At 44.8% G+C, this 24,517-nt stretch overlaps 1 protein-coding gene across 4 annotated transcripts in view; it reads right to left on the bottom strand.

Moving 5' to 3' along the window:
• LOC143923735 (sodium channel protein type 2 subunit alpha-like) overlaps window positions 1–23,564 on the bottom strand; it is a 351,076-nt gene extending 327,512 nt beyond the window's left edge. For 2 of the 4 annotated variants that reach the window (XR_013261774.1, XM_077447557.1), the window contains exon 1: window positions 23,306–23,563. The gene's annotated coding sequence lies outside the window, so the exon portion shown is untranslated. Of the gene's footprint in view, window positions 1–23,305 lie in introns of all 4 variants that reach the window. The other 2 variants (XR_013261775.1, XM_077447556.1) reach the window with 2 other exon arrangements.
• Between the last annotated feature and the right edge of the window lie 953 nt (window positions 23,565–24,517).

Below are 24,517 nucleotides of genomic sequence, written 5' to 3' on the forward strand. Positions count from 1 at the left end.
CTGCGAGGAGGTCCACCCAGGGTGGACCTCCTATTTTTTCCTTTTGGGTTTTCTACTTTTCGGTTTATATACTATACATGATTTAAACCTGCCACTTTATATATACTGATGTATGTATGTTTCACGCATATTTATATTTTATTACTACAGAATAGTGCTGCACAAATTTTATTTTTTTGTATTTCCACGCTTTTTGTCTACAGCTGTGTTGGCTGCTTAACTGTAAATTATTATTTCACAGCGCAGTATATACACAAATATTTTTGGTTACATAGGTAAGGGGCAGGACCAGCTGGCAATGTCACCTAGTGGCACCGCCCCCTTGTGACGTATTCGACCCAGCATGCACCAAAGCGGCCTATCAGACTGCATGCTCAGATAAGGGTCTGGTTTAGATTTCGTGGGGACCCCATGCCGTGTTTTTTTTTAACCACTTGCTTACTGGGCACTTAAACCCCCCTCCTGCCCAGACCAATTTTCAGCTTTCAGCGCTGATGCACTTTGAATGACAATTGCGCGGGCATACAACACTGTACCCAAATGATATTTTTATAATTTTTTTCCCACAAATAGAGCTTTCTTTTGGTGGTATTTAATTACAGCTGGGAGTTTTATTTTTTGCTAAACAAACAAAAAAAGATGCAAAAAAAAATAAAAATCATGTTTAATAGTTTGTTATAAAATTTTGCAAACAGGTCCTTTTTCTCCTTCATTGAAATGTGCTGATGAGGCGGCACTGGTGGGCACTGATGGGCGGCACTGGTGGGCACTGATGGACGGCACTGGTGGGCATTAATAGGCACAGTTAAGGCGACACTAATAGGCACAGATAAAGTGGCACCGATAGGCACAGATAAGGCAGTACTGATGGGCACAGATAAGGCGGCACTGATGGGCACTGATAGGTGGCACGGATGGGTGGCATGGATGGGTGGCACGGATGGGTGGCACTAAGGGGCACTGATAGGTACCACTGATAGATGGGACTGATGGGCACTGATAGGTGGCACTGATAGGTGGCTCTGATAGGTGGCTCTACTGGGCACTGATGGGCGGCACTGATGGGCACTGGTAGATGACACTGATGGGCACGGATATGCGGCACTGAGGTGCAGCAATGTTGTTGAGGCAGATTGTGGGCACTGATAGGTGGCACTGTGGGCACTGATAGGTGGCACTGTGGGCACTGATGTATGGCACTGTGGGCACTGATGTATGGCACTGCTGGGTGGCATTATGGGCACTGATGGGTGGCACTGCTGGGTGGCATTTTATTAATGCTCTGGGGGTTACTGGCAGGGGGCAGGTGGGCACCGATACACTGGCCATGATCGGGACTGATGTCCCGATCACGGCCGCCGGTGATCGGCTTTTTTTTTACGGCTCTGTTTTGTCACATGATCAGCTGTCATTGGCTGACAGCTGATCACGTGGTAAGGGGTAGGGATCGACCCCTTGCTCGGATTGGTGATCAGGCGAGTCTCATTGACTCGCTGATCACAGAGCGCGCCCCAATTTTCTATTGCCAATAGTATTGTATTGTCGCCAATTTAAATGTAATTTTTATTGCAGCAGGTTCTATGCATGGTACTTTACAGGCAGACTAAGGGGACCACTTAGGTACTATATTTAAAGGAATTTTAAATGTTTATTGTTTCACTTTAAGAATCATTAAAGTCCTGCTCCTTTTATTTTTAAATGTTTTCATTGATATATGTCCCCCAGGGCGGTACCCGGGCCCCATACCCTTTTAAAAGCCAATAACTTCCATATACTGTAAATGGACACTGTTGATTTTTGACGTTTGGGTCCCATAGACTTTAATAGGGTTCCCACCCAAACTTTTTACATGTTCGGCAGCTCTAGTGTGAACCGAACCGGAGGGTGTTCGGCCCAACTTTAATGGTGAACAGGACAAGTAGAGAGGGTGAATCTCCTTATCAGGGGCACAGACAGCAATAAAAACAGCAAGGATGGGATTGTGTAACTAGAAAAGGGTGGTTTCACAACTTTCTGTTCATTGACAATACCACCTGCCATTCCATTGTGCATTAGGGAGACTTGCTACCTGTGTAGGCACACATGCTGGGGTATTCAGAACTGATTGGAACTAGGCTAAGTTTCCATTATTAGCGACACCAAAGTTGCGTGATTTACGGTGCGACTTTGCAATGCAATTTTGGATGCAATGTCATGCGACCGGTGAGAACCATCAGAAAACAAGTCGCACCCAAGTCAGAACAAAGTAGTGCAAAAACCTTTTTTGGAGTCACTGCGACTTGATTTGCATCAATTACGATGGGGACCATTGAAATACATGGATTGGGGATTTTTTTTATTTTTCAGCGGATCATGGTTGAAGGATGTAGGGGTATATTTCTTCTATATGCCGTGATGAGGTGCTACTGTTGCATGATTGGACGCGTTAATCAAAGCCCAAGCAGATGACCACATCTTCCTCGCTGAGATGAGACTCCCCAAAGCCCAACCCACGTACAAGACACAGAGGATCCCAGACCTTCATGTCCTCCTCTAAGTCATCCCTCCTGAAGAATAGAGTCTACAATTCAAGCCGTGTTTTCCTTTTTATGGACTCATATGGACTGTAAAGACTGATTCATTTCCAGGTGTAAGAAGAAGATCAAGATTTGTCGAGGGCCACATGGAAGCATATGACAAAGAGGAGGGACTGTTGTGGAAATGTTTATTAATGTATGTTGTCAGATGTCCTCCGGTGTCAGTTTTGCTGTAATACGCTCATGCGAGCATATTCACACATACAGATGTTGGTGGAAGACTCGGCAGATCTGTTTGCACTTTTAGGGATGTTCGTTTACACCTCACCAAGAGACTGGCCACCTCATGGCGATTGCATTATCTCTCCTAGTAAACAGATCTGCATACATGGGAACCATAGAATAACCATACAATAATGATGGCCTACTGAGCCATAATAGAGTAAGGTTCGCCTCATTGGTAGCGGTGGGAATGTGCACACGATCGTGTTAAGAGCCAGGTAGTTAGTGTTTAAATTGTGAGACACTTGGCTCTGCACACAACCATCTGCACACGTCACTACTGGAATTGTATTTGAATATATACATAAGTGTGATTGGTTCATTTGAAAGTATACAAGTATCTGATTGGCTGATTCTGAAGCCACCACCTTCCTTTGTTATTCATGTTTACAGTATAAATAAAAGCAGCAGATCATTGTACTGAGGATCTTGGTAAGCTCAACGTTAGGGATGAGCCGAACACCCCCCGGTTCGGTTCGCACCAGAACTTTCGAACGGACCCCACGTTCGTTGCGAACGTTAGAACCCCATTGAAGTCTATGGGACTCGAACGTTCGAAATGGAAAGTGCTAATTTTAACGGCTAATATGCAAGATACTGTCCTAAAAAAGGTTTGGGGACCTGGCTCCTGCCCCAGGGGACATGGGTCAATGCCTAAAATGTTTTTAAAAATGGCCGTTTTGGCGGGAGCACTGATTTTACTGACGATTAAAGTGAAAAAAAAAAGTGAAATATTCCTTTAAATATGGTGCTTGGGGGGTGTCTGTAGTATGCCTGTGAAGTGCCACGTGTTTCCCGTGTTTAGAACAGTCCCTGCACAAAATGACATTAAACGGAAATAACACCATTTAAAACTGCTTGCGGTTTTGATGTTATATCTGGTTCCTGCAATATGGTTGAAAATCATTCAGAAAAATGGCATGGGTAGCCCTCCCTGCCCATTACCAGCCTATTTGGGTCTTGTACGCATATTAAGGGGAACCCCGTACCCATATTAAAAAAAGGAAATGCGTGTGGCCCCCAGGCCCTATATACTCAGAACAGCAGTATACAGGCGGTGCAAACAAGACAGGGACTGTGTAGGTTTGTTGTGTTAAGTTGAATCTGTTTGTAATTTTCAACTGGTACATTTTTAAAGTGTAGCTCCAGTCAAAAAAACTATTTTTAAGCTTTTTGGAAAACATAGGGAAGGGTTATCACCCCTGTATAATTTGTTTTGTCGTCCATCTTTTTTCATCTCACTTGCTGCTGTCTCCTTGCGTTTGCAAGTAGGAGATGTTTGTAAGTTGGATTTTTGAAAGTAGGGGCCTGCCCTATATGCTCTGCAGAAATGGCGGAACAAGGTGTTGGTTTTGCCACAACATTGTAAGCCCTCAAAGTGACTCTTGGTGGGCGCTGGAGCGCCCTGCTGTGAACGATTATATCAAGAATTGTAATTACATGCCATTGTTGAACAGTGGTAGAAAAATTTACCTTTGGTGGTTGTGGTGCTGGTGCCACAACACTATAAGTCCTCACCATTACTCTGGGTGGGCACAGGAAGGGGCCCTCCTGTGAAATATTATATCAAGAATTGTAATTACATGTCCCTGTTAAACAGGGGCAGAAAAATTTGGCCTTAGGCACTGCTGCTGGTGCCACCACACTGCAACCTCTTCCATATACTCTAGTTTTTTTGCTGGAATTAGCCCTGCTGCAAAGCATTGCATCAAAAATTGTAATTAAACGCCCCTGTTAAACAGGGGCAGAAAAATTGGGCCTTAGGCACTGGTGCTGGTGCCACCACACTGCAACCTCTGCCATATACTCTAGTTTTATTGCAGGAATTAGCCCTGCTGCAAAGCATTGCATCAAAAATTGTACTTAAACGCCCCTGTTAAACAGGGGCAGAAAAATTGGGCCTTAGGCACTGGTGCTGGTGCCACCACACTGCAACCTCTGCCATATACTCTAGTTTTATTGCAGGAATTAGCCCTGCTGCAAAGCATTGCATCAAAAATTGCACTTAAACGCCCCTGTTATACAGGGGCAGAAAAATTGGGCCTTAGGCACTGGTGCTGGTGCCACCACACTGCAACCTCTGCCATATACTCTAGTTTTATTGCAGGAATTAGCCCTGCTGCAAAGCATTGCATCAAAAATTGTAATTAAACGCCCCTGTTAAACAGGGGCAGAAAAATTGGGCTGCTGGCATCACCCAGAACCAAAAATTTTCTTCCAACATATCAGCGGAGGAGGAAGAGGATAGACAATCAACATAACAGGACAGTCACTCAGCATCAGCATAGGCAGTCTTGAAGGGATGTGGTATTTCAAAAAAAATTATTCGGTTACATCAGCTTCAGGTGCTTGGTAGCTGTGGGTGATCCAAGACTGATTCATCTTGATGAAGGTCAGTCGATCAACTGATTCGGTGGACAGGCGCACCCTGTGATCGGTAACAAAGCCACCAGCAGCACTGAAGGTGCGTTCCGAAAGAACGCTGGATGCAGGACAGGCCAGTAGCTCAATTGCATACTGTGCAAGCTCTGGCCAGTGATCCATCCTCAAGACCCAGTAAGCCAGAGGATTTTCGGTGGGAAAGGTGTCCAAGTCTGACCTTGCCCCTAGGTATTCCTGCACCATGTAAATCAGACGCTGGCGATGGGTGCTGGAACCAATCATACCTTGGGGCTGCGGACTAAAAAATTGTCTGAAAGCATCAGTCAGACGGCCACCTTCTCCACCGCTCCTTCTGACCGATGCCTCAGAAACACGTTGTCCAGGACTAGGAGTTTGTAACCTCCCAGTCTCTGGGAACGCGTTGCATAGAGCTTTCTGCAAGGCCTCCCGGAGATGTCTCATCCTCTGCTCCCTCTGCGATGGCAAGATAAGGTCGGCAACATTACCCTTGTACCGTGGATCAAGGAGAGTGGCCAGCCAGTAATGGTCCCTCTCCTTGATCCGAAGAATACAAGAATCCTTCCGCAGGCTTTGCAGGATCAGGGAGGCCATGCAGCATAGGTTAGCTGAGGCATTCGGTCCGGAGTCCTCTGGGTCACTAAGGACAACATGATCCACAGCTACCTCCTCCCAGCCACGTACAAGTCCACGTGTTTCTTGGGACTGTAAATCATCCCTATAAGACTGCTGCTGCTGCTGCTGATGCTGAGTGCCAGCCTCCACCTCCATGCTGACACAATCATCCTCCTCCTCCTCTTCTCCCTCCTCATCCTCTTCCTGTGTGATGGGTGGCACAGCAGGAACACTGTCTGGATAAAGGGGGCCTTGAGAGGCAAGGAAGTCCTCCTCTTCCTGCCTCTGTTCTGCCTCAAGTGCCCTGTCCATTATTCCACGCAGCGTATGCTCCAAGAGGTGGACAAGAGGTACAGTGTCACTGATGCATGCACTGTCACTGCTCACCATCCTTGTGGCCTCCTCAAACGGTGACAGGACAGTGCATGCATCCCTGATCATGCCCCACTGGCGTGGTGAGAAAAAACCAAGCTCCCCTGACCCTGTCCTGGTGCCGTAGTCGCACAGGTACTCATTGATGGCCCTCTGCTGCGTGTGCAGCCGCTGCAGCATGGCCAATGTTGAGTTCCATCTGGTGGGCATGTCACATATAAGGCGGTTCTTGGGCAGGTTCAACTCCTTTTGGAGCTCAGCCAGCCGAGCACAGGCATTAAATGATCGGCGGAAATGCACACAGACTTTCCTGGCCTGCTTCAGGACATCCTGTAAGCCGGGGTACCTGCCCAAGAACCGCTGCACCACCAGGTTAAGGACGTGAGCTACACAGGGCACATGGGTCAGTTGTCCCTGTCGGAGGGCGGAGAGGAGGTTGGTGCCATTGTCGCAAACCACCATTCCTGGCTTAAGCTGGCGTGGCGTCAACCACCTCTCGGCCTGCCCCTGCAGAGCTGACAAAACATCCGCCTCAGTGTGGCTCCTGTCCCCCAAACAAACCAGCGCAAGCACGGCATGTCATCGTTTTGCCTGCGTACTTGCGTAGCCCCTGCAACGCCTACGGAGCACCGCTGGTTCTGAGGACAGAGCACTGGAAGAGGCCATGGAGGAAGAAGAAGAGGAGGGGGTGGAGGAGAGAGGTGTGTCACAACCAATAGTAGCATTTTGGAGGCGTGGTGGCGGAACAACCTCCAACACTACTGCACCTTGTCCTGCATCCTTCCCAGCAGCCAGAAGAGTGACCCAATGGGCCATGAAAGACAGGTAACGTCCCTGTCCATGCCTGCTGGACCATGAGTCAGCGGTAATATGCACCTTACCGCTGACCGCCCTGTCCAGCGAGGCAAGGACATTGCCTTCCACATGCCGGTAGAGAGCCGGAATCGCCTTCCGTGAGAAAAAGTGGCGTTTGGGGACCTGCCACTGAGGAACCGCACATTGTACAAACTCACGGAAGGGGGCCGAGTCTACCAACTGAAAAGGCAGCAGTTGAAGTGCTAGCAATTTAGCCAAGCTAGCATTCAACCGCTGGGCATGTGGATGGCTGGGAGTAAACTTTTTCCGCCGGTCCAGCAGCTGGAGCAGGGACATTTGCCTGCTATAATCGGACGTGGGTGTACCGCTAGCAGAGTTCCCAGAAGCACTTGGCTGTGACACACCTAATTCTACACCTTTAGGTTTCAGAGAGGACTGAAGGTCTAGTGGGGTTGGAGATGCCAGCTGATGAGGAGCAAGGAGAGGTCCGCTTTGTTCTTTGGTGTGGGTCTTTGAGGTACGCTTGCCAACGAGCTGCATGGCAGGTCAACATATGTCTGGTCAAGCATGTGGTGCCCAAGCGGCTGATGTTTTGGCCACGTGAGATACGCTTGAGACATATGTTGCAAATAGCAGCGGTGCGATCTGATGCACTCGTCTCAAAAAAGGCCCACACCAAAGAACTTTTAGAATAACGCGCAGAGGCAGCGCTCTGCACAGGCGGAGCTCTGCGGTGTGATTCAGTCGGTGTGCTGCCCCTAAGCTGGCCCCCGGAGGGCATCCTGCCTCGTTGGACATGTGCCTCCTCCTCCTCCTCCCTCCTTCCAGGCACCCACGTGGAGTCAGTGCCCTCATCATCCCCTCCCTCTTCATCGCTGTAGCAAACCTGGCAGTATGCTGCAGCTTGTGGAACATGACTGCCAGATTGCTGTCCTTCTTGAGCATCCCCTCTCTCTGCGCTCACGCTACTGCCTTCCTCTAGCTGAGTGTCATCATCAGAGCCCACCAAACACTGGGCATCCTCCTGGAGCATGTACCCAACACTGTGCTCAAAGAGTTCAGGAGACTCCTCAGGAGGACGTGGTGGGTCTAGGGAAGGAGTCACTGATGATGACATTGAGAGGAGGGAAGACGATGCGTTGGCAGCTGCTTTGCGACTACCCTGAGACTGGGTGAGAGAGGATGAGGAGGATGAAGAGGGCTTGGTCATCCACTCTACCAAGTCGTTGGCATGTTGCGGTTCAACATGTCCAGCTGCCGAAAAGAAGGACAAGCATGTCCCATGGCCACGTGCTGATGACAATGCACCGCGTCCACGACCAGCACTGTTGTCTCTAGACACAGAGCCTGCTTGCCCTCTTTTATCGGCTCGCGCCTGTCTGCCTCTCCTTGCTGGCCTTCCAGACATGGTAATGGCCTGAAGGGAGTTGGGTAAAACAGCAGTTGGGTAGTTTATATTGTGCTGGAGGCACACACAACTTCCAATAACTCCTGCAGATGGCAATTGGGCTCAAATAGAGAACAGCTATGTAGGTGGATTATAGCGGTATGTACTGGGTACAGAGCACGCAGACAGCACGCACTATCTCCTAACACTACTGACTGCAAGCTCTATTATTAACGATAGATCACTAGCTATATAGGTTAGGTGAATATCGCGGTGTATACTGCGGTCAGGGCACGCAGACAATAACCAGAAAACAGCAGAGATAAAGGGGTATATACAGATGTATACTGTGCTGTGCTGGAGGCACACACAACTTCCAATAACTCCTGCAGATGGCAATTGGGCTCAAATGGAGAACAGCTATGTAGGTGGATTATATAGCGGTATGTACTGGGTACAGAGCACGCAGACAGCACGCACTATCTCCTAACACTACTGACTGCAAGCTCTATTATTAAAGATATATAAATATAGTGAAGTGAATAGTGAATATAGTGGTGTATACTGCGGTCAGGGCACAGACAAATACCACTACACAACAGCAAGATAGGAAATCAGCCAAAAACGATCGGTGTGTACTGTGTTGAAGGTACACAGAACACCCACTGCTTCAGATGCTAACACACTACACGAGGCCGCCTCAATGGCGGCCTTATATAGTGTGGGGCGTGCACTACACAGCCTCAGCTATGATTGGCCACAGGCATCCTGCCTGTGGCCAATCATGGCTCTCCTCGCTGCTGGCGCTGCGATTGGCCAAGCATGCGGGGTCACAGTGCATGCTTGGCCAATCATGAGCCAGCAATGCATTGCGCCATCGCAGTGCATTGTGGGCCGTGAGCGCCATGCAAATTTTGACGCGAACGGACCAAGTGTTCGGATTTCGCCGAACGGACGAACAGCCAATGTTCGAGTCGAACATACGTTCGACTCGAGCACGAAGCTCATCCCTACTCAACGTGATACCAGCGTCTGTCTGTGTTACTTGGAGATAAACCAGCCTGCTTTCCCGGCATTATACAAGAGAGCTATGATTGTGCTTATTAGCGCACAGAATTATTTGCTTATAGTAGAAGCTTATAATTTCCACCACAGAATTGGTGGGCCAGAAAGGAAGCCGATAGATCTTCCAAATTCAGCGGACCTCGAGTGGGAAAAGACATCCTGAACCAGAACCAGCAAAATGCAGGCCCATGGTAAGACAACCATACTTCAAGTTTTTTTGAACATTTTTGCTGTTCTGTGTTCAGGATCTTGACTCTCTGTCCGCAGTATGGGTAAGTTCTGCTAGGCAAAGAACCTTTTGTTTTTAAGTCGCTTTCTGTATAATGGCGGGACTTTAATTGTAGGTTATATTTTTGTCATTGTAAGTAGGTCTATTAATTGGGGGAGTACCTATATTTAAATCCTCTATAGGTCCCATTTAAGGCATACCTAAAGTGAATGCTGTGTATGACTGCACAGGCTGATAAGTAACTATATGTTGTGTAATAAGTTTGTGATGTATATTAGAATATATAAATATATATAAATGTATGGACTGTGACTATTACCTATGTATGGGACCAAGTAGATTGTTTAACTGACTCAAGACACAGATGGTTTGGTGAACTTTGATGGTCGTTTATAAAAGGTTTGGTTTGAAAATGGCTGCTGCATATTCAAGTGGCCATGTGGCTGAGGGGGGAAGGGCGGCCATTAATTGCTGGCTGTGATAGCATCAGTGATAGCATGGGGGAGTTCTTTGGTTTTGAGAGGAAAAGATCAAGCATGCAAACAGCATTGTCTTGGTTCTGTGTTTCTGTTGATCTTCCAACTTTCAGAGTGAAGTATTGTCTGTATTTGAGAACAAGAGTGTGTGTTTGAGCCGTGTTATTTTGTGTTTTATGTAACTGTTTTTGAATGGGTTGTTTGGTTGGATAGCCTGTTTTAGGCCTCCTATGGGCCCTAGTTTATGTAACCTAAAGTGTCTGCCTACAGTTAAGTGTTCATTTGGTGTCTCAATTGTGTGCTTTTGTGGGGAGAAATTTAGTTTTTCTAGTGAAGAAATGTTGGTTTGTGCTGGTTTTGGCAGGATCAGCAACTGTATTTCTTGTGTTAATGCCACCATTTTGTCGTGGTCCAATTGTCGTCGGCCATTTCGTTGTAGTCCGGATTTCATCACCATGTGGTCATGGTCCGATTCTCGATTGTTGCAACTGCCATTTCGTTTCCGCTGAGTTTTGGTTCTAGTGGAATTGCTCTGCTTTTGGGCCAGGTTTCGCCGTTCAGTGATGTGCAGTCATCTTTTTGCAGAAGTTTCAGTGGTCTAACTGCCCTGGGGATATGGAAGTCGATGGGGATTCCCTCCCGTTTGCAGTATGGGGGTTTATTCCACTCCCTGGACAAAAGGTTTTTAGACATGTGGAAGTTTCCTATATGATGTTATAAAGTCCAGAGGGGGCAGCCATAGCTATTCCAGGCTTGCCCTCCCCCCCTCACCCTTTCTTTCTATTGATATTCAAATAAACAAGTTTAGATGGGTTTTTAGAGAATCAAGAGAGAACAGGAAGTTCTTTGCAGGATGTGATGTATGCAACAGGAAGTTCTTTGCAGAATGTGATGTATCAACTGGAAGTTGGTGGGAGGAGCTTGGCGTCTTTTGAAAAAAGTATGTGGACAAAGGGTTTGGAAGGACGATGGAAATCACTTTGGTGTTTAAATTTAATTCCAGTTGATTCACAAAGTTTTATACTGTAATACAGTTTTGGGTAGAGAGTAAATGGGAGGCATCCACGTTATTGTTATAACATCTAGGTACAGAGAAAAGTCACATTGTTCTGTAGCGAAAGCGGGCATAAATGTACTGTGCAGTTTCGTCTGACGACGCAGTGTACGGTGTACTGTCGTACAGTGAATACAATCTCCCCCATCTCCTGCAATGTTTGACACATGTCAAATAAGGAAGATATATACAAGAATAAAGAGAAAAGGTTAAAAGGTTAATGTTTATTCTGCTGATATTTTGTCTTCCCTGATTCCTTGTTGTTTTCTTCATGAATCTGCACATTACTTTTTTAATACAATTATTTTAGACCCAGTGATGTTTTTACTGGGTCTCTGTGTTTCTCTGTGCAATGCAGGAAGATCATGGCTGGTGGTAGAGGCTGTATATAGCTTCTGAAAACAATACTGCACACTGCCTCAGCACTCTTCTCAAAAGCCCACAGGCCTGATGTAAGCAGGGAGCTGGTTCATGGGAGTAGGTATGTAAGTATCAGAATGTCTTGATGGATGGATGTAAGTCTAGAGCACATGTGTCAAACACAAGGCCCGCAGGCTGAATCTGGCCCTCCAGGCCATTTCATGTGACCCTTGCATGTCAATTCACATAGTCTGTAAGATATAACCATCCCTATGAGGTCAACATAATGCTGATGCGGCCATAAAAGAAAATGAGTTTGACACTCTTGGTCTAGAAGAAGAATGGGCAATCCTAGGCAGATTACACTATATAGTCAAAAGTATTAGGACACCTGCCTTTACACGCACATGAACTTTAATAGCATCCCAGTCTGTAGGGTTCAATATTGAGTTGGCTCATGGTTTTCAGCTTATAACAGCTTCAACTCTTATGGGAAAGCTGTCCACAAGATTTAGGAGTGTGTCTATGGCAATGTTTGACCATTCTTCCAGAAACACATTTGTGAGGTCAGGCACTGATGTGGACAAGGCCTGGCTCGCAGTCTGCTCTCTAATTCATCCCAAAGGCGTTCTATTGGGTTAAGCTCAGGACTCTGTGCAGGCCAGTCATGTTCATCCACCCCAAACTCGCTCATCTATGTCTTTATGGACCTTGCTGTGTGCACTGGTCCAAATCATTTGGTGGAGGGGGGGTTATGGTGTGGGGTTGTTTTTCAGGGGTTGGGTTTGGCCCCTTATTTCCTGTGAAGGGAACTCCTTAAGGTATCATCATACCAAGACATTTTGGACAATTTCATGCTCCCAACTTTGAGGGAACAGTTTGGGGATGGCCCCTTCCTGGTCCAACTGCGCACCAGTGCACAAAGCAAGGTCCATAAAGAAATGGATGAGCAAGTTTGGGGTAGAGAAACTTGACTGGCCTGCACAGAGTCCTGACCTCAACCCGATAGAACACCTTCGGGATGAATTTGAGCGGAGACTGCGAGCCAGGCCTTCTCCTCCACCATAGGTGTCTGACCTCACAAATGCGCTTCTGTAAGAATGGTCAAACATTCCCATAGACACACTCCTAAAAGCCTTCCCAGAGGAGTTGAAGCTGTTATAGCTGCAAAGGGTGTGCCAACTCAATATTGAACTCTACGGTCTAAGACTGGGATGCCCGTAAAGTTCAGGTGTGTGTAAAGGCAGGCGTCCCAATACTTTAGATAATATAGTCTATATCTGCATACAGACCACCATAGGTAATTCCCACATGTGATGCTGAGCCTCCATCAAATAAAATTGAAATCCAGTGATTGAAAGGGGCTGAACAGAGACATCAACATTGAGTTAGATGATGTTGGATGTCCTCCAGCCAGGAAATGAGGGCAAGGAAAGGCTGGAGTTTGGCTTTAACTGAGCTTTTAATCCTTTACAACTCTATCCCAGTGTTAATTTTGTCGACTAAAACGACTAAAACATTTTAGTCAAAAGACTAAAATGGGACTAAAACTAAAATGGCATTTCAGTCAAAAGACTAAAGACTAAGACTAAAACTAAATTGAAATTTGACTTCAAAATTAACATTGATCTGTAGTGCATGTTCATACCTCAATACCATAAATAATAACATATGAGATGTTGCACTCCAGCAGTATATAATGAGTTAGGAAATTGTAGAGAAATATTAACTAATGCATTACAATTTAAATAAACCCATTATATTTTAGACGACTAAAATTAGTTTTAGTTAACTAAAATGTACTGGAGATTTTAGTCGACTAAAACGTAGGACATTTTAGTCGACTAAAATGTACTGGGGATTTAGTCAACTAAATACGACTAAAACTAAAAAAATTGCAGAAGACTGAACTGGGACTAAAACGAAAATGCCAAAGACTAATGTCCTGTACACACGGTCGGACTTTCTGACGGAAAATGTGCGATCGGATCTTGTTCTCAGAAAATCCGATCGTGTGTGGTTTCCATCGAACTTTTTCCGTCAGAATTTCCGACACACAAAGTTTGAGAGCAGGATCTAAAATTTTCCAACAACAAAATCCAATCGTTTCAATTCCGATCGTGTGTATACAATTCCGACAGACAAAGTGCCACGCATGCTCAGAATAAATTACGAGATGAAAGCTATTGGCTACTGGCCCCGTTTATAGTCCCGTCATGTCCCGTCCATGTTTTCTGGTCTTGTCCCGGCCTGACGAACTTCTGGATAGAGGTCCGTCGTATAACACAAGCACTCACGGACTATCCTATACCGGACGGGCCAGCCTTTTTCCTTCTCCACCATTCACAGATCCCAATAAAACGGTATAAAAAGTCACTCCTGCGGCACTTGGTAAATGCGGCGAAATCATGTATTCCTCTTTACTGGAAACAGCGCACTCCTCCTGCGGTCACACACTGGATTAGAAGAATTGAAGATATCAGGAAGATGGAGGACTTGATTCTAACCTCTCTGAACAAACAAGAAATCTTTAAACAGACGTGGGACGCTTGGTGTGTTTTTCGATTCTCGTTGGAGGGTCGTCGACTGTTGGCGCCCTAGTGAGATAGTTCGTCATGGCGTCCTGCCATGTCTTTTCCAACCCCCCCTTTTTCTTTCTTTTTTTTTTTTTCTCCCCTTCTACCTTCCCCCTTATTCTTGGTAAAGAGTGAAAACTGGGAATGCGGGCCCCCCCTATGGGTTACAGGCGGACGTTGGCAGGGCAGAGTGTGGAGATGACCACGGTTTTCGGTCTCATATTGTTGTATGTGCTATAGAGCTTTTTTTTTTTTTTTTTTTTTTTTTCTTTATGGGGCTGCAGGAAGGAATTTTTTGTGTTTTGTATACTTATGTTAAGTCTTTCCTGCTGCCTTACGCTCTGATGTACTTTGTTTATTATGTACTGTGGGACCTGCGTTCCCCTCCGTTTGGAGTTGAATAAAGTTATATTTATATAGTCCCGTCATATGTGTTCTATGTCACCACGTTCTAAACAATCAGATTTTCCGACAACTTTGTGCGACCGTATGTATGCAAGACAAGTTTGGGCCAAAATCCGTCAGAAAAAAATCAGACGGATTTTGTCGTCGGAATGTCCGACCGTGTGTACAGGGCATAATGCCGCGTACACACGACCGGACTTTCCGGCAGACTAGGTCCGACGGTCTTCCCAATGGACTTTCAGCGGAGTTCCGACTGACGTTCCGAACGAACGGACTTGGCCACACACGATCGGACTAAATCTGCTTTAAAATCCATTTTGTTTTGAACATGATGACGTACGACGGGACTAAACAAGGAAGTTGAATAGCCAGTAGCCAATAGCTACCCTTGCGTCGTACTTGGTCCGTCAGACCAGCACACAGACAAATGGTTTTCCCGATTTTAGTCTGACGGAATTGAGTTCGTCGGTTAGATTTGAAGCATGTTCTATTTCTAGGTCCATCGGACTAGCCCACACACATGAACGGATTGTCCGACTCACTAATCCCTTCGGACCTAGTCTGCTGGAAAGTCCGGTCATGTGTACGCGGCATAAGACTAAAAACTAAATTGAAATTTTCTGCCAAAATTAACACTGCTCTAGCCAAACCTAAAAAAAAAAATAGTTTTAACTGTTGTCTACATTGGCCCTAGCATGAGTTTCCAGCCTGGAAGAAAACCATGAAAATCTGCTTCTCTAGCTTGCCAAAAAAAAAAACCCAACAGATAGTCACCATGAGACAACTATCCAAAGGTTTGACAGCACTAGACGAACAGAAATCACAAACAGTCAAAGCAAAAAATAAAAAAACAAATGAATAAATATTATGGTAAGTTAGCAGCTCAGACAATATTTAGAATTATGTTGATACAATGGACAGCAACATTTTCAGACTTGTCTTGCTTATAAAGCTCACATAAGTAAACAACCCATTGCCAAACCGGCGCCACCTTTTGCCAAACACGCTAGCTAACACAGAGCGATACGCCGCACAGAAAGGTCACAAAAATGATGTCTATTTCATCTATTTATTACTATAACAATATTATATATTTAGTCTTGAATGCTGTTAGCAGCTCTTTCCTTAGAGCGGAGGTTCACACAAAAAGTGAACTTCCGCTTTTTGGAACCCCCCCCCCCCCTCTCCAGTGTCACATTTGGCACCTTTCAGGGGCAGGAGGAGCGGATACCTGTATAATACAGGTATCTGCACCCACTTCCGGGAATAGACTCCAGCGGGAATCACGCCCCTTCGCATCACCCCCCGCTGTGTTCTGGGAAACACACAGGTCCCAAAACACAGCGGGGACCAGTGAGTACCCAGAGCGTGACTCGCGTATACGCAGTAGGGAACCAGGAAGTGAAGCCGCAACACTTAACTTCCTGATTCCCCCACCAAGGATGGCGGCGGGGCAGCCGAGAGATGAGCGATTGCTCGGCTTCGGCTGCCAACATTGCGGGCACCCTGGATAGGTAAGTGTCCATTTATTAAAAGTCAGCAACTGCAGTATTTGTAGCTGCTGACTTTTAATATTTTTTTTTTTTTTTGAGTGGACCCACGCGTTAACTTTTTTTGTTGGGCTTAGTATTTCTTTAAAGTGGGAGCAGAACTATCCAGGAAAGGAAAACCTTTGAACTAAGAATGATAATTCTTTTTGACACAAAAAATAATGGCCTGAATTTAAATATAGGTTTCCTTACTCATTATACTAAAGTTTTACAACCCCCTCTGTGACTAGCAACCCCCCTCCATTCCATAGCTCTCCCTCTGTCTTATCTCACTAACTCTTCTGTTATCTTTATTGCCATTGATTTGTATGTGTTTTTTTTTGTTGTTTTTTCTTTCTCTTCTTTCCCTCAGAGGTGTTTTTTTTTTTTTGTTTTGTTTTTACATTCTGCTTAAAAAATTGTAAATCAGTACTGCTTGGACCTTGAAGAAGGAGACATACCCGAAAGCTTGTCCTGAAAAATTGTATGTTATTGCAAATAAAAAAAGTATCACAGACAGTACTCAATTTTCTCTTTTAAAGTGGGAGTAAACTCTCATGCATGAATTGTACCCATAGGTACGCCTATAATAAGGCATAACTATAAGTATTGTAAATACCTCCTAAACATGCGCAGTTTAGGATATATTTACTGTACCTGCAACCTGTGACGTCACTGGCGCATGCGCTCTGCAGAGCCGTTCCTGCTGCGCCCTGTGCCGTAAAGCGGGAGTGACGTCATCACGGCTCAGGCCACTCACACAGCCAGAGTCTGCGAATCCTGAAGAAAGACTTGGAAGAAGCCACGTCAGTGGTGACAGCTCACCACTGGAGGCTTCATTCTAAGGTAAGTTTCCCATAATGTGCTAGTAAGCGATGCGTACTAGCACATTATAACTTTGCCTTGCAGGTTAAAAATAAATAAATAAATAAATAATTGCCGGTGGTTTACTACAACTTTAAAGCATATTATATAGCCCAAACTATTCTTCTAGTTTTGGATAAAGTGAGGAAAAGTTAGAACACTGTGTCGGGCTATTAACCTGCTGGCGTCCGCATAATACATATGTGGAGGTGACAAAAGGATGGGCTTTAACGCCCACACACCGCAGATATGCTTTACCGGGCAACCAATGTTTCTGTGCTGAGAGCATGCTCACTGTGTGCTCTGAGCATAGATACTGAGCAGTCATAGACACTTCTCGATCCCAACAAAAGATCGATAGATAGTGGGACCAGCTCCCGATCATGTGACCACTGTGACAGCCAATCACAGTGGTCACATGAACATGCATGCAAAACCTTTTTAAATGGATGCCCGGATGGGCAAGAACAGATTAATGCTGTCTATGTCCTCAGTGGGGAGATTCACCCTCTCTGGTGACCAGGACATTATAAAGCTGATTTACTAAATGAGCCAAGAATCTTCCATTCTCTTCAATCATCGATTCATCTTAAACACAGTTCCTGTTTATTAATTATGTTTGCACAACTGCGTACAGCTACAATATAGTGAAGATTCTCAACTCCTTTAGCAATTACACATTAGGGCTCATGCACTTTGGCCAGAGGGGATGATTTACTAACACTGGGGAGTGCAAAATATGGTGCAGCTCTGCATATTAACTTCTAACTTCTAAGCTTCTAACGTATGTCCCTTTCACACGGGCACCTCCGCTAAGCGGAATCCACTTACTCAGTGGAGGATCTTTCTGCTGATCCCCGCTGAGCAAGAGGATGACAGGCCCATCTCCGCTATGAAGAGGGGACACGGACACAATCCTGCTCTCTTCTATGGGGCGATCAGATGTAAATTGACTGCCTGTCCATTTACATTGGATGCCCTCCGATCCAATCTGATCCTCCGGACTAATGGGCAAAAGGGCCACTGTCCGTCTGTTTCTGTTGGACAGGATCGGATCGTATGGCAGCGGTTATCAGGGGACATGTGTCCGCTGACATGTACAGCTTCATAGCAGAGACTGCCTAGTGAACCTGATCGGACAGCTAGTGTGAAAGGGATGTTTGACTTCTTAACCACTTACTTTAAACTTCCCGTCGTGCACGCCTGCTGCGAGCTCCGTGACCGTGCCCACGGGACCCGGGGACTCAACTGCCATGGGGGTACCCGCGATCATGTCACGGAGCTCAAGAACGGGGAGATGCTGATGTAAAAAGCATCTCCCCGTTCTGCCTGATGACAGGACACTGATCGTCTGTTCCCTGTCATCGGGAGCAGCGATCAGTGTCACGTCACACACAGCCCATCCCCCAAACAGTTAGAAACACTCCCCTAGGACACACTTAACCCCTCCTCGCCCCCCAGTGGTTAACCCCTTCACTGCCAGTGACATTTTTACAGTAATCAATGCAATTTTATAGCATTGATCGCTGTATTAATGCCAGTGGTCCCAAAAATGTGTCAAAATTGCCAGATGTGTCCACCATAATGTTGCAATCACGATAAAAATCGCTGATCGCCGCCATTACTAGTAAAAAAAAAAAATATTAGTAAAAATGGCATGAAACTATCCCCTATTTTGTAGCTGCTATAACTTTTGCGCAAACCAATCAATAAACGCTTATTGCATTTTTTTTTACCAAAAATATGTAGAAGAATACGTATCGGCCTAAACTGAGGAAAACATTTTTTTTATATATATATATATTTTGGGGATATTTATTATAGTAAAAAGTAAAAAATAATGTGTTTTTTTCAAAATTGTCGCTCTTTTTTTGTTTATAGCGCAAAAAGTAAAAACCACAGGGGTGATCAAATACCACCAAAGGAAAGCTCTATTTGTGGGAAAAAAAAAGGACATCAATTTTTGCTTGCCACGTTGCACAACCGCGCAATTTTCAGTTAAATCGACGCAGTGCTGTATCGCAAAAAGTGCTCTTGTCAGGAAGGGGGTAAATCCTTCTGGGGCTGAAGTGGTTAAATTTGGCTTTCACGTTTCCCCCCGGGCACATCTGATGCAGCATTCCGAACCCTGAGGGATTCGGGGTGTTACCTAGCCTCACATTTTAGTGTAGCGGGACGCTGGAGAACGACTGCAGAACTGACAGACCCGACTGGCTCTTACCGCCTGGACTTTTTGAGAACAGCCCAACTGCAACACTTTTTAGACACCCTAACGCCGCCTAGGGCCGCGTCTTCTTCTCCCACACCCATAGAAGATCTATGCTCCGGAACGGGGTTGGTGGCTCACACTCTGTCCTTAACATATACGATACTTAATGTTCCGCCGGAAGGCTATCAGCTCCCGAGTCTCATTAAATGGGAAAGGGAACTGAATTGCACATTCACAGATCTACAGAAGCAGAATATTGTGCTGTTTACGCACAAATCGTCAATCTGCACTAAGGTGCAGGAGACGAATTACAAACTCCTCACGAGATGGTATAGGACCCCGGTAGTTTTGCGTACATTTTTCCCGGCGGTGTCGGATGAATGCTGGCGCTACCGGGAGGGGACGGGGACTCTGTTGCATATTTTTTGGTCCTGCCCTAGACTTATATGTTTTTGGGAGAGGGTCCGTCGGATCGTGCAGGGATTCACTGATTATGTGATCCCAGATGATCCGGCGTTCTTCCTGCTTCATGTTAACGACATACCCACACGCTTGTATAAGAAGTCTTTGATCAGACATTTGGTAGATGCGGCGAAGGCATGCATTCCCCTTGCCTGGAAATCTCCGCTCCCGCTTACTCTGAATACTTGGGTCAGGAAAGTCGAAGACGTTAATAAGATGGAAGGCCTTGTCCTGACGAGCCAACACAGACAGGTGTTATATACTAAGACATGGCAGCTTTGGAATATATTTAAATTCTCACAAGAGGGGCAGGCCCTACGGATGCCCCTAGATCACCCACCGTGAAGTGGATGATATCGTGACCATTAGTTCGAATGTGTACCTAATCTGAGTATACTGGACACCCATGCTCGTGGGTACCCCCCCTCCCCTGCCCCGCCCCCCCAATCTCCTTCCTCCTGCCCCCCGCCTGACCTTTACTTACCTCTCCCTTCCTACTTCCTCTTCTATTCACTGTTTTTCTATCTAGCTTTGCCTTCCTTGGCACCTCAGGGCTCTGTTGGAGTTCCTGGGCTTTCTTACATCCTTCTACAACCAACAGGAAAAAAAAAGGGGGGGAGAGACCTGGCCGGACCTAAACGGCATGATGTTACATGTTACTATCAGGAGATACCTATGTTACAGTTGTACTATGTCATGTATTCAGATTGTCGCTACTTTATATTGCACTGTGAATGTTTGGATTTTGTACATGTTGTGGCCGGTTTGGTCCTTCCGCCCAAATACAAATAAAAAAAGAAAAAAAAAGAAAAAAGAAAAATTAGGCTTTCACAAAAACAAAAACTGGAAGCTGATTGGTTTCTATGCAGAGCTACTCCAGTTTTAATAAATCAACCCCATAGCATCAGTTCTGGTATATTTGCACACCGGGGAGCCCACAGATGCTGCATACAGCTGCCTATAGGATCCAATAGCTGGAAGAAGCCTTATATGTGTATGTGCAAGTACATGAATAAATAAATGTATATGTACCTGCGTACCACTCTGGACACAGGCATTTCAATCCACAGTTGTATTCCTAAAAGCAAATGCGTGTTAATGCAAGGACTTGTGTATACACATGTATATCTGCATACAGCCATTAACTTCTATAAGTGACCTTACACGGCAACTGTGGGCTCCCTGGTGGGGAAATACACTACAATATACACACAGATATGGCCATGTGCTCGAGCATTTAAAATCCAAAGGTCCGCGGGAATGACAAATTTTACAATTGTCACCAGCACTGGAAGTGAGGCAAAATCTTCCAATGGGGACCCCTGTTCTGGTGACAACAGTCTAAGGCTGGCCCTACATGATACAATTTCCTTGTACAATTTTCCTTTAGATTTACCAAAACCATTAACATCAGTAAAAACAGTAATATGAGGTCAAACTTAAACACTTTCGGAAATTGAATAAGAAAATTGTATAATGTATGGCCAGCTTAAAGGGAAATAACTCCAATGGAGTTTTAACCCTTCTCTGCCCTGTCCAAAACTAAATTAAAAATACTTGGCCACATATACACTTTGAATGTAAGTTCTGTGAATATATAAAGTATATGCTTATCCAGTAAAGAAAATCTGTTTTGAATTATCTGACTACAATTAGGTGAAATCTGGTTGCCTAATAATCTTTTTCTGCATTTTGCACACCACCAGGGCTCTTTGCACTGCCTTATAGCATGCCTAAACCCAAAAAAACAAAAGTAACAGTATTGCAATTTACCAGATTATTATTTTTTTTAACATACTTTATTGGATTTTCCAACATACCAAGTATCAAAAACAACGGTTACATAGATCCTGGGGGAAGTCCCCGAGAAGCATTAATAATAAACAAAACTTTTTAGATGTATAACAACTGCATTCATTTTGTTTTTTCACACGTTTTCTCTTTATTTTCACCTATTTATTCTACAATTAATACACTTCCTTTCTAGGGTGACAACTGTACTAAGCATCATTGTCACCCTTGGACAGAGTGTGTTAGTATCAAAAACAACGGTTACATAGATCCTGGGGGAAGTCCCGAGAAGCATTAATAATAAACAAACTTGGAGATCTCTCTGTACATCTGTACTTTTGTGCCTATTATTTCTTTTCAATAAAAATTGTCTTTAAAAAAACAAATAATAATAATAATAAACAAACTTTACCAGCCTTTAGATGTAACGACTGCATTCATTTTCTTTTTTTTTTTCACACGTTTTCTCTTTATTTTCACCTAGTTATCCTACAATTAATACACTTCCTTCCTAGGGTGACAACCGTACTAAGCATCGTTGTCACCCTTGGACAGAGTGTGTTAGGACTCTATGACACTGTAGTGTCACGTAGCATCATGTCTCTTATCTGTAACAGGGGGAGGTGTTTTGTAGTCCAAAGCTAGCAGGGAAAAAAAGCTGTAGTCCAAGTTTTGCAGGGAACTGATAACTGATAACAGTCCAGAGGCAGAACTCACTAGATTTCTGGCTGGATTTTACACTTGTCGACGAGAAATAACAAAATGCTCCCAATGGTATATTTAACAGACAAAAGGAAGCAAATAAAATAAATATAAATTGTTGGAGTTTACGTACACTTTAATGAACATTTTTATTTTGTTTTTCTTCTTTTGCGCATTTACAGCTATAATATTCAGCGACAAATATCAGGGGCTGGCAATTTCAAATTAAGCGCAAAGCTTGCCATGCCACACCCTCCGTCATGAAGACATTAAAAATATAGTAAGGAGACTTCCCTTCTTGATTAGGTTACTTGCAATCACCCAACCTTTACCTTAGTTAAAGAATACCTCCCAATCTGCATACATTACCATCGCTTTGCATGATTTCCCTGCAATTAACCTTTTTCTGTCGAGATCCCTCAACAAAGAAACGTGCTGAACACAATTAGAACATTAACAGATGGCAACGCCCAACCAAACTGGACTCTAGACAACCCCAGTTTTAGTCGAGTGACCTCTTTTGCATTCATTGTTCTGGAAATCAGGATGGAAACAGCACGATACAAAGCCGTAAATCAAAAAGGAAATCCTGCTATATAATCAAATGATTGCCTTTAGATTAAATATTCAGAGCCGATTGTTCCAACTCAACTTGGATGATGGAGCGACGGGGAAATATTTCTGATTTTTCTGTAGAAAACACACAACGTGTTGTCTAAAAAGGCCTTTTCTAAAGCTGGTAAAGAAGGAAAAAAAAATCCCTGAGGCCTATAGGATGTGTCTTTTTTTTTTTTCCAGCAAAATAGCAACAGATCTAATAAACAGAGGCTTCCAATAAGAGGTCTGATGTGGATGTGTGATAAGCCTGTTGTATCGAGGGAAGCAGGCTTCTCTTCTCTCTTATGGGTGGCAGCAGATTAAGTATTAAATAATGATATTATGATTGCTACAAGCATAATAAAAACATATAAACAATAAAAATGATGGAGAAAAAAACTAACAAAAAAAACAAACAAATAAAAAAACAAACAAGCAATGCATTTAGCTAACTTGCAACAGATAGCTGAGAAATACAAAAGCGGAATTTTGGGTGAGGAAGCTGTGCAAATCAGATCATTCAAAATGACAATTGCAATGATTTTGAGACCATGTGTTGGAGGAGGCGGCAGCAGCAGAAAAGCCACAGTGATCTTACCTGATGAGGGGGAACTGAGATATTCTAGCACAGGGTTAATGACAGCCAGGCGCTCAGCTCCCAGTGCTCTTCCCAAAGCCAAGCTGTCAGCTCAGAGGCACCAGGCTTGCTATATTCTTTTCCTGCTGCTTGACAAGCAGAACAGCCAGGTCTCCTTAATGTTCTCCATCCCTGGTACTGGTGCTCTCGCTCTCTTTTCTCTCTGTGCTCCGTAATGCATGAAACTGCAGAATAAATAAATATATAAAAACACATGCAACACCTTAATATGGCAGCTCCATCTGCTGGTAAAAGTATAATAAGGACACGAGGAGCAGACAGAACGCCGAACGAAGTCTCGGAGGAATGGGTGTAGGAGATTTCGCTTAAAGGAGAACCTCGGGCGAAACGCAATTGAAGAATGGCGATGTTGTCTGACTCCGGACCTGTTGCACCGGTTCTGCTTCGGAATGCAAATTTTGGTGGAAATGGTTGAACATAGGCAGCAACTTTCAAAAGGCTTCTATTATTATTATTATTATTATACAGGATTTATATAGTGCCAACAGTTTGTTCAGCGCTTTATAATATAGAGTGGGGGACAGTACAATTACAATACAGTTCAATACAGAACGGACAAGACAGCCCTGCTCATTGAGCTTACAATCTAAAGGAGATCAAATTGCCAAGCATGCCAGTGAGGAAAAATGTGATGCATTTTAACCACTTCACTTTCACCCCCTTCCTGCCCTGGCCAATTTTCAGCTTCCAGCATTGTCACTTTGAATGACAATTGAACAGTCATGCAACACTGTACCCAAATTACATTGTTTTTTATAATTTTCTTCAAATAAAGCTTTCTTTTGGTGGTATTTAATCACCACTGAGGTTTTTTTTTTTTTTTGCTTAACCACTTCCCGACCAGCGCACGCCAATGTACTTCGGCAGAATGGAACAGGCAGGCAAATGGGCGTACCTGTACGTCCCTTTAAATTTGCCGCCCTGTCATCGCGAGTGTGCCAGTGGCGGTGCTCTCGCGTGTCGGTCGGGACCCCCGTGAGTCTCGATCAGGCATACCCGCGATCGTCTTGCGGGGTGGCTGAACTAGGAGATGCTGTTGTAAACAGCATCTCCCAGTTCTGCCTAGCAAGAAGTGATGCTGATCTCTGCTCCATGTGATTGGAGCAGAGATCAGTGTTCACTAAAAGAAAGCCCAGCCCCCAACAGTTAGTA

This window comes from Lithobates pipiens, unplaced genomic scaffold, assembly GCF_037356315.1.
Source record: "Lithobates pipiens isolate NorthernLeopardFrog02 unplaced genomic scaffold, aLitPip1_a1.2 Scaffold_22, whole genome shotgun sequence".
Taxonomy (NCBI): Eukaryota; Metazoa; Chordata; class Amphibia; order Anura; family Ranidae; genus Lithobates; species Lithobates pipiens.